Raw genomic sequence first — 7969 nt, 5'->3', positions numbered from 1 at the left:
CAAATATTAGGTAATTGTATTTTTCCATTTGTTTGGATTCGAACCTCAGATATTTTATGGAGAGTACAATATATTTTGACCTTTTAAAAATTGAAGATAAATTTTGAGATTTACCATAAAAAAAAAATGAATGATGTGGCATAGAAGAAGTTGAAGTATCACAAGATAGTTTGATGCACTAGATTTAATATATATAAATAGATGATATTCTTATTTCATTTTCAACCAAAATATAGGTTGAAAATGGGAAAATTAATAACTAAGTGAAAGGTAGAGAAACCATTTCTTAGTAAAATATATATTATGAACAAGTAGATTTGGTGATATTCATCTAACTTCATTGATTGATTATGGAGAATACAAGCTTGACTTGTATTGCAAGTAAAGTCTATGATATATATATATATATATATATATATATATATATATATATATATATATATATATATATATATATATATATATATATATATATATATATATATATATATATATATATATATATATATATATATATTACACAAACACCTATTGGGTTGTAATCTCCAACTAATTTCTAATTGTCATATCTGATAGTTAATTGTGGTGGTTAGCTCTTCATGTCAAATTTGGTCTTTCATGTTGCTTGCATCATAAGAAATTATACCTTGTAACACCTTTCCACTAGTTGATGGTTGATAAATTGAAAGGTTGAGGTAGTAAGGGTTTGGTGAAGAAGTTTGCTACTCGATCCTTTGATATACATGACAGTAATTTTATTAACGCTTTCAACATATTTTCTCTTACAATGTGACACTCAATTTTCAGATGTTTGGTTCTTTCATGAGATACAGGATTGACTGTAATTTGCAATGCACTTTGGTTATCAAAATATATCATTGTGTCTGTATGCAATTGATCTTCAAATCTTTGAACAAATATACATGTCATTGGAGATCACATGTAGCAGTAGGCAAAGCCTAATATTCAACTTCGCTCGATGATCTAGAAACAATTAATTTCTTCTTGGTCCTCCATGAAATGATAGATCTTCCAAGAAAGAAACATTATCCTGAAATAGATCTTCTAGTATCCGAACATCCAACCCAATCAACATTTGGGTATCCCTGCAACTTAACTTATGAGTCTCTTGGTAAAAATATCCTTCTTACAAGACTTGACTTCAAATACCTCAAAACACGAGTAGCTTCATTAAAATGATTCAATATTGGAGAAGATAAGAACTGACTTAGTTGTTGAGTGCAAAAAGTTATGTCACATCTAGTAGCATTCAGATAACGTAATCTTATAACAAAAATCTTTTGTATGCAGGAATATCATGATATGATGTACTAGCATCCTTATGGAGTTTTGTTGAACGATCTAATGGTATGGAAGTTGGCTTTGCACATAGTACCTCTGAATATCGTATGAGGTCCAAACAATACTTTCTTTGGCAAAATGAAATGCGAAGTTTGGAATTAGCAACCTCTATTCCAAGGAAGTATTTCAAATGGCCTAAGTCTTTGATCTTGAATTCTTTATGCGACTTCTCCTTAATCTATTTCATTTCTTATATTGAGTTACTTGCTAAAATAACATTGTCTACATAAACTAACATTATGGTAAATGATGTTTGATCTTGTTTTGTAAACAATGACACTTCTGCAATAGCTTGTTTGTACTAATGGTTTATGAGAAAAATAGTTAACATTTCATGACATTTTCTACTAGCTTATTTTAATCCATATGAGGACTTAACAAGTTTTCACACTTGATTGGGTTTATCATGCTTAACATCTGGTGGAATTGTCATATACACATCCTCTTAAATTTCTCCATGTAAGAAGGCATTATTCACATCCAATTGATGAAGATGCCAACTATTGATGGAGGGAAGAGCTACAAATGGTCTGATTGTTGTTAATTTGTCAACTGAAGAGTAAGTTTCAAAGTAATCAAGTCCTTAAATTTGGATATATCCTTTGGCAACTAACCTAGCTTTGAATCTCTCAATTGTAATAACATCATGGTGCTTGATCTTATATACTAACTTGCATCCAATAGGCTTAGCATTTGAAGGCAAATCAACTATACTCCAAGTACTTATCTTTTCAAGTGCAATGAGTTCAGTTTGCATAACTTGACTCTAATATTCAAACTTACAAGCATCAGCATAAGATTTAGACTCAGTATGTGATGAGAAAGACAAGTAATAGTGACAATATGGTGTAGATAAGTTAGAATAAGACATGGAAAGAGAAATATGATATAGCACACCTTTAGACAATTGATTGGTATTTTGAGATGTGGAGAATACATAATGGTGCAAATAAGATGACTTGTATGTAACCTTTAAAGAGGTACAAATAGTTGCAATAGGTTGGTTAGTGTTAGGTGGTGGTTGATGAACCTTAGAAATGTCATGTATGGAAGGATGTGGTGAATTTTGTTGTGCATGACTGGTTGCAAATCAATGATTGCTGCAGTAGGTTGGTTAGTGATAGGTGGTGGTTGATTAACCTCAGGAAAATCATATATGGAAGGATATGGTGCATTTTGTTGTGTAGGGAAGGTATGAGGATCATTGATTGGTGAATGGTTAGTAGGATAGGAAGTAGTGGTTGTGGAATGGTCAAGGGATGAACTAGGATAGTAAGTCCATGATTAAGATGAGTGACATGCTTGTGTGGTGTATGGTAAAATGTGCTCATGAAATGACACATTTTTTAAGACAAAAGTTTCTTTGGTGTTAAGGTCTAGTAGGGTGGAACCCTTCGTGCCAATGGTATAATTCAAGAATATGGATTTTCTTGCTTTAGGGTCAAGTTTTTTTCTATGGATACTAAGTGTGGAAGCATAACATAGTGATCCAAAGACTTTGAATGAATCAATCTCAGGAGTTTTATCATGGAATATATGATATGGGGAGTGGTTTTTTAATGTAGGAGTGGGGACCCAATCTATGATTAATGTGGCATAAAGGAGCGCATAAGACCAATATTATTTCGGCAGTTTGGCTTGGTAGAGTATTGATCTTCCAACATTGAGCAAATGTTGGTGTTTTCTCTCTATCATCCCATTCTTTTGAGGGGTTTCAACACATTAACTTTGATGATTTATTCATATGAAATCATAAAAGGATTGTAACAAAAACTCAGGGCCATTATCAGTTCTTATGGTTTTAGGTGTAATGTGGAATTGGTTTTAGATCATGGTGATAAATTGTTTCACTTTTGTAGATACTTCAGCTTTGGTTTTCAAAAGAACAATCCACACATATCGTGTATACTCATTAAGGATTGTTAAGAAGTATTTATGATGGTGTAGTGAAGGTATAGATAAAGCCCCCCATATATCTAGATGAAACATTTCAAACTTTGAATTAGTAGTGCTAGAACTATGACAGAATGGAAACTTTTTGTTGTCTAGATATGTGGCATATATCACAAGTAACTTTATTATCAAAAGAAATAGATGGATTCAACAAATTCATAAGGCTAATATTTTTATTTAAAACATGACCTAATCTAAAATTCCATAACGCATTACTAGGAAATATGGTGTTAATGATGGTTGAAATAGAATGAGGTGGTCTTGTGTCATCAACAAGGGACCAAACATTCATTTGAAATTTGTATATCCAAACCATTCATCTTCATAGTTCTCAAATCTTGTATGACACAATCATTGATAGAAAAATCAATTTTACAATTCAGAGATTTACAAATTTTGGAGATGGAGATCAAATTGAGATGGAACTCATCAGAATATAATACATTGTGCAAATAAAAGGTGGAACAAAATGGATGTTCCCAGCTTGTTTAATAGATATATAATGACCACTTGGGAATGTGATGTTAAGATATTTGATATCATGAGTTGAAGGAAAGAAATTAAATGAATATCCTACATGGTAATTAGCACCAAAATCAAGGATCCAAAACTGATTATGAGGTAGCAATTTAGAAGTTGCGCGGATAATACATGAAGAGATAGAAGTCAATGGATTATCATGAATCATGGAAGAAACTGAAACATTAGTGCAAGAATTTGATTAGAGTAGAAAATTAACTTGTTGGAGAAAGTCAATTAATTGGTCATATTGTTCATGAGAAATATATAGTTGTTACTTGCATGAGAAGTATCTGTAGAGGTACCAATTGGTTGAGCAAGATCACAAATTTGATTGGTGGATGCATTAACTTGATATTTATTCCTGCTGGAATTTTGGTGACCATGATTTTGATAACAGAAAACCATAGTATAACCACTCTTATTTCTTAATTTACATTGTATAGGAGGATTTTTGAAGTATTTTGGCTTGTCTTTGTGATCAAATCTTTCAGCTGGATTGACCAATATTGAGTTATCTTCTTCAGTTGTATTAACATATTTTTGATTGCTCTCTTCTTGCAACATTATGGGATAAACTTTGTTGATTGGTGGTAAAGGTTCCATCAACATAAAATGAGTCCTCACAACTGAGTATTGATCATTCAGACCAGTTAAAAACTGCATAACTTGATCTTCATGTCAATAGGCACGGACATTCTGCATGGCTAAGCATTCTGCATGTCTGAACATACAAAAAATGGGAGATGTTCATTGAGTTCTTCCCATTAACCTTATAACTTAATGAAGTAATCCATAATAGACTTAGATGCATGCTTCAAACTATTGATTGAAGATCGAAGGTTGAAAATACCAATGCGATCATCTTTGGAAAATCGTTCTTTTAGGTCAGTCAATACATTGATGGCATTTACATGAAACATAATGGTAGATGCAATTTTCTCAAAAACAGAATTGAAAAACCAAGAATGAATCAGGTAATTACAATTTTTCTATTGATTGCAATTGAGGTTGTAGGAGGAATATCAATTGTGTCGTTGATGAACTGAAGTTTGTTTTTTGCACCTAAAGCTCGCTGCATGGAGTTACTACATGCAAGATAATTGGACCAATTAAGCTTTGGATATATGCAAACAAAGTTGGGATGAATGTAGTGGTATGAATTGATGTCAACTTGTTGACCTGATGGAGCAACGCGTAGAGGCGTGATTGAGTAGCAAAGATGGACCAAAAGAGATAAACAAAACATGAACTTTTATGAGACAAATCTGCGAAACTAGGTAAAAAGAAGGATATAGAAAACGAATCCTGGTATGAAAACCAACAATGACATGAAGAAGATGATGAAGAAATAAATCAATGAATCAAGGACTTGAGGGGAAAAAATGAATCAAGAAATTATTCTTGATGAATTGGGCGAAGAAGAATGAAGCTAGATTATTCTATCTAATACCATATTATGAACAAGTATATTTGGTGAAATTCATCTAACTTCATTAATTTATTAAGGAGAATACATGCTTCTTATACAACAAGTAAGGTTTATGCTGTCTATATTACATAAGCACCTATTGGATTTTAATCTCCAACTAACTCCTAACTGTCATAACTGATATTTAGTTGTGGTGGTTAGCTCTTCATGTCCAGATTGGTCTTACATGTTTCTTTCATCATAAGAAACTATATCTTGTAATAATATATAAGATCTAGGATTAATCAAAACCCTAGGATTAATGATTTTGATTAGTGTAGATAAGGAATTTAACCGTTGTTTTTTAGAGATTTAATACCTATTTTTTTCAGTGTTGTTGCTATCGGTATTGTAAGTATCATTTTGACACCGATTTTAAAAAAGACATGGTAAATCGATTTATCACCGATTATAAACTAGTGTTATAAGTGTTACATATTGGTGTTAAAACTAACATTCGACACCTTTTTTCTCCTTCAAAGAGGTGTAAATACTTATAAGTCGTACCTACTTTTTCCAAAAACCGATGTTAAAGTTTAATATAGAGTAGTTTGATTAGAAAACAACTTATGACACATGTTTTTATCTAAAAAAGATGTAGAACATATATATCGTATTAATTTTCTCCAAAATTTGGTGTTAGAAGTTTAACAAAGTTATTTGGTTAGAAACCAACCTTTCACATCTGTTTTTTTTTCTTAAATTAGGTGTATGCATTTTTCTTATAATGTTTGTATGGCGTATGTATCACACCTGTTATTTACTAAAGTTAGTGTTATAAATGACATCAAGTGTGATATGATTTTAAATGAGCCATCAACAAATATTATTCTATAAAATAGATGGAAAAAATACATAACATAATTGTTTAATCTTAATCAAGTTCTGCAAATATTTTATTATTGTTTCAACGGATCAAAATTAAACTCACACTTTTTTGTTTAAATTTAAACAATTATATCAAAGAGTGTATATCCCAATTTAAACAAAAATTAATATTAAAAGATTTATTAATTAATAATTCAATATTAGTTCTTACAAAACGCTATCTTTTATCAAATTTCATGTTTCTTTCTCTTCATATTGATGTTGTTATTCAACTATTTACAAAATAAATTGAGTCCAAAGTTGTCGGATATTATCAATAACATCATAGAATATGATGATGGATCATCATATATATATATATATATATATATATATATATATATATATATATATATATATATATATATATATATATATATATATATATATATATATATATATATATATATATATACAAATGCAAACAATAAATTAAATGAGAACATGTTAAAATATGAAGTGATGTGATTTACATATTAAATATTGAAATCCTTGAAAATATATCTGTCTTCATAATGTCAAACATATTTTTCATTACATAATAATCACAAGCCCAACTATTGTCTTGTTGATTTGCCTACAAATTAATTAAATAATATCAATAAATTTAAGACAATTAACTTACCTTAATATCAATAAATTTAAGACAATTAATTTACCTTAATATCAATAAATTTAAGAAAATTAACTTACCTTAATAGATATAAAATTAGGTTTTTTATTTACAATAAAGCCTCTCAAAATATTATAACATCTCATAGCCCTAATAAAAAAAAAAATATTTAACAAAAATATAATTATGTTTAGTAAACATATAAAGCTAAACAATAGAGATATCTCAGTATAAAATTTGAAAGATACATTTTACCGTAGAAGTGTGTCCTTAAAAGACTTGTTTGGTTGATTATCAATCGAACAAAACCAATAAATAATATTATCATTTAGATCAATTACAAATAATTATTAATGTTTGATGTGATTTTACAAACAATTGTGTTAGAAGCACATATAAAAAAATATAACATACAAACAATTTGACAATCTAATTAGCAATATGCACTTACACATTCAAACATGATCCTAAAAAATATTTTTATGATGATTATACATCTTATTTTGTATGAATGCTTGCATAGCTTAATCACTATGACCACCAAATTTGTTATTAAATATCCTAAAAGGATCAAAGAAATCAAATTTCTTGCTAGAGGAATCGGAGATACTTCAGCAATGTAGATATCTAAATTATTGAAACAAATATAAATATAAATATAAAATTTTACTTCTTTTACCTATTATTTTCTATAATATTTATGGTAGAAAAAAAGAAAATTTAATAACATTTAATTCTTATGATTATAATTACTGTTTTGGTTTTTGGTCTAGATAATCATTATTTTTTAATTCATTTTTCAACGAGTCAATAACTAAGGTTAAATATGTGTGGCTAATTAAAATATAAGATTAACCATTGATTTATTAAATATTGTCTAAGTCCAATATTTCACACTCCTATTTTTCTTTGGAGGTAGAGTCCAAAACTATAAATAAAATGAATATGAAAAAAATAATTAATTATTGAAAAAGACAATTAGATTTTATTCATCTAGCCTTACAATTTTAATTTAAACTCTTTTTATTTGTTTAATTGATTTTTTTATGAATTTTTATTTATTAATGTTGATTATGAAAATTTATTTTATTAAGGACCATATCAACTTAAAATTTTGTATATGAAATTCGAAACTAAAATAAATAAATAAATAAATTCAAATATAAAAAATTACATCAAACAAA

Source organism: Lathyrus oleraceus, chromosome 4, assembly GCF_024323335.1.
Source record: "Lathyrus oleraceus cultivar Zhongwan6 chromosome 4, CAAS_Psat_ZW6_1.0, whole genome shotgun sequence".
NCBI classification, from domain to species: Eukaryota; Viridiplantae; Streptophyta; class Magnoliopsida; order Fabales; family Fabaceae; genus Lathyrus; species Lathyrus oleraceus.
This window is presented reverse-complemented; position numbering follows the sequence as displayed.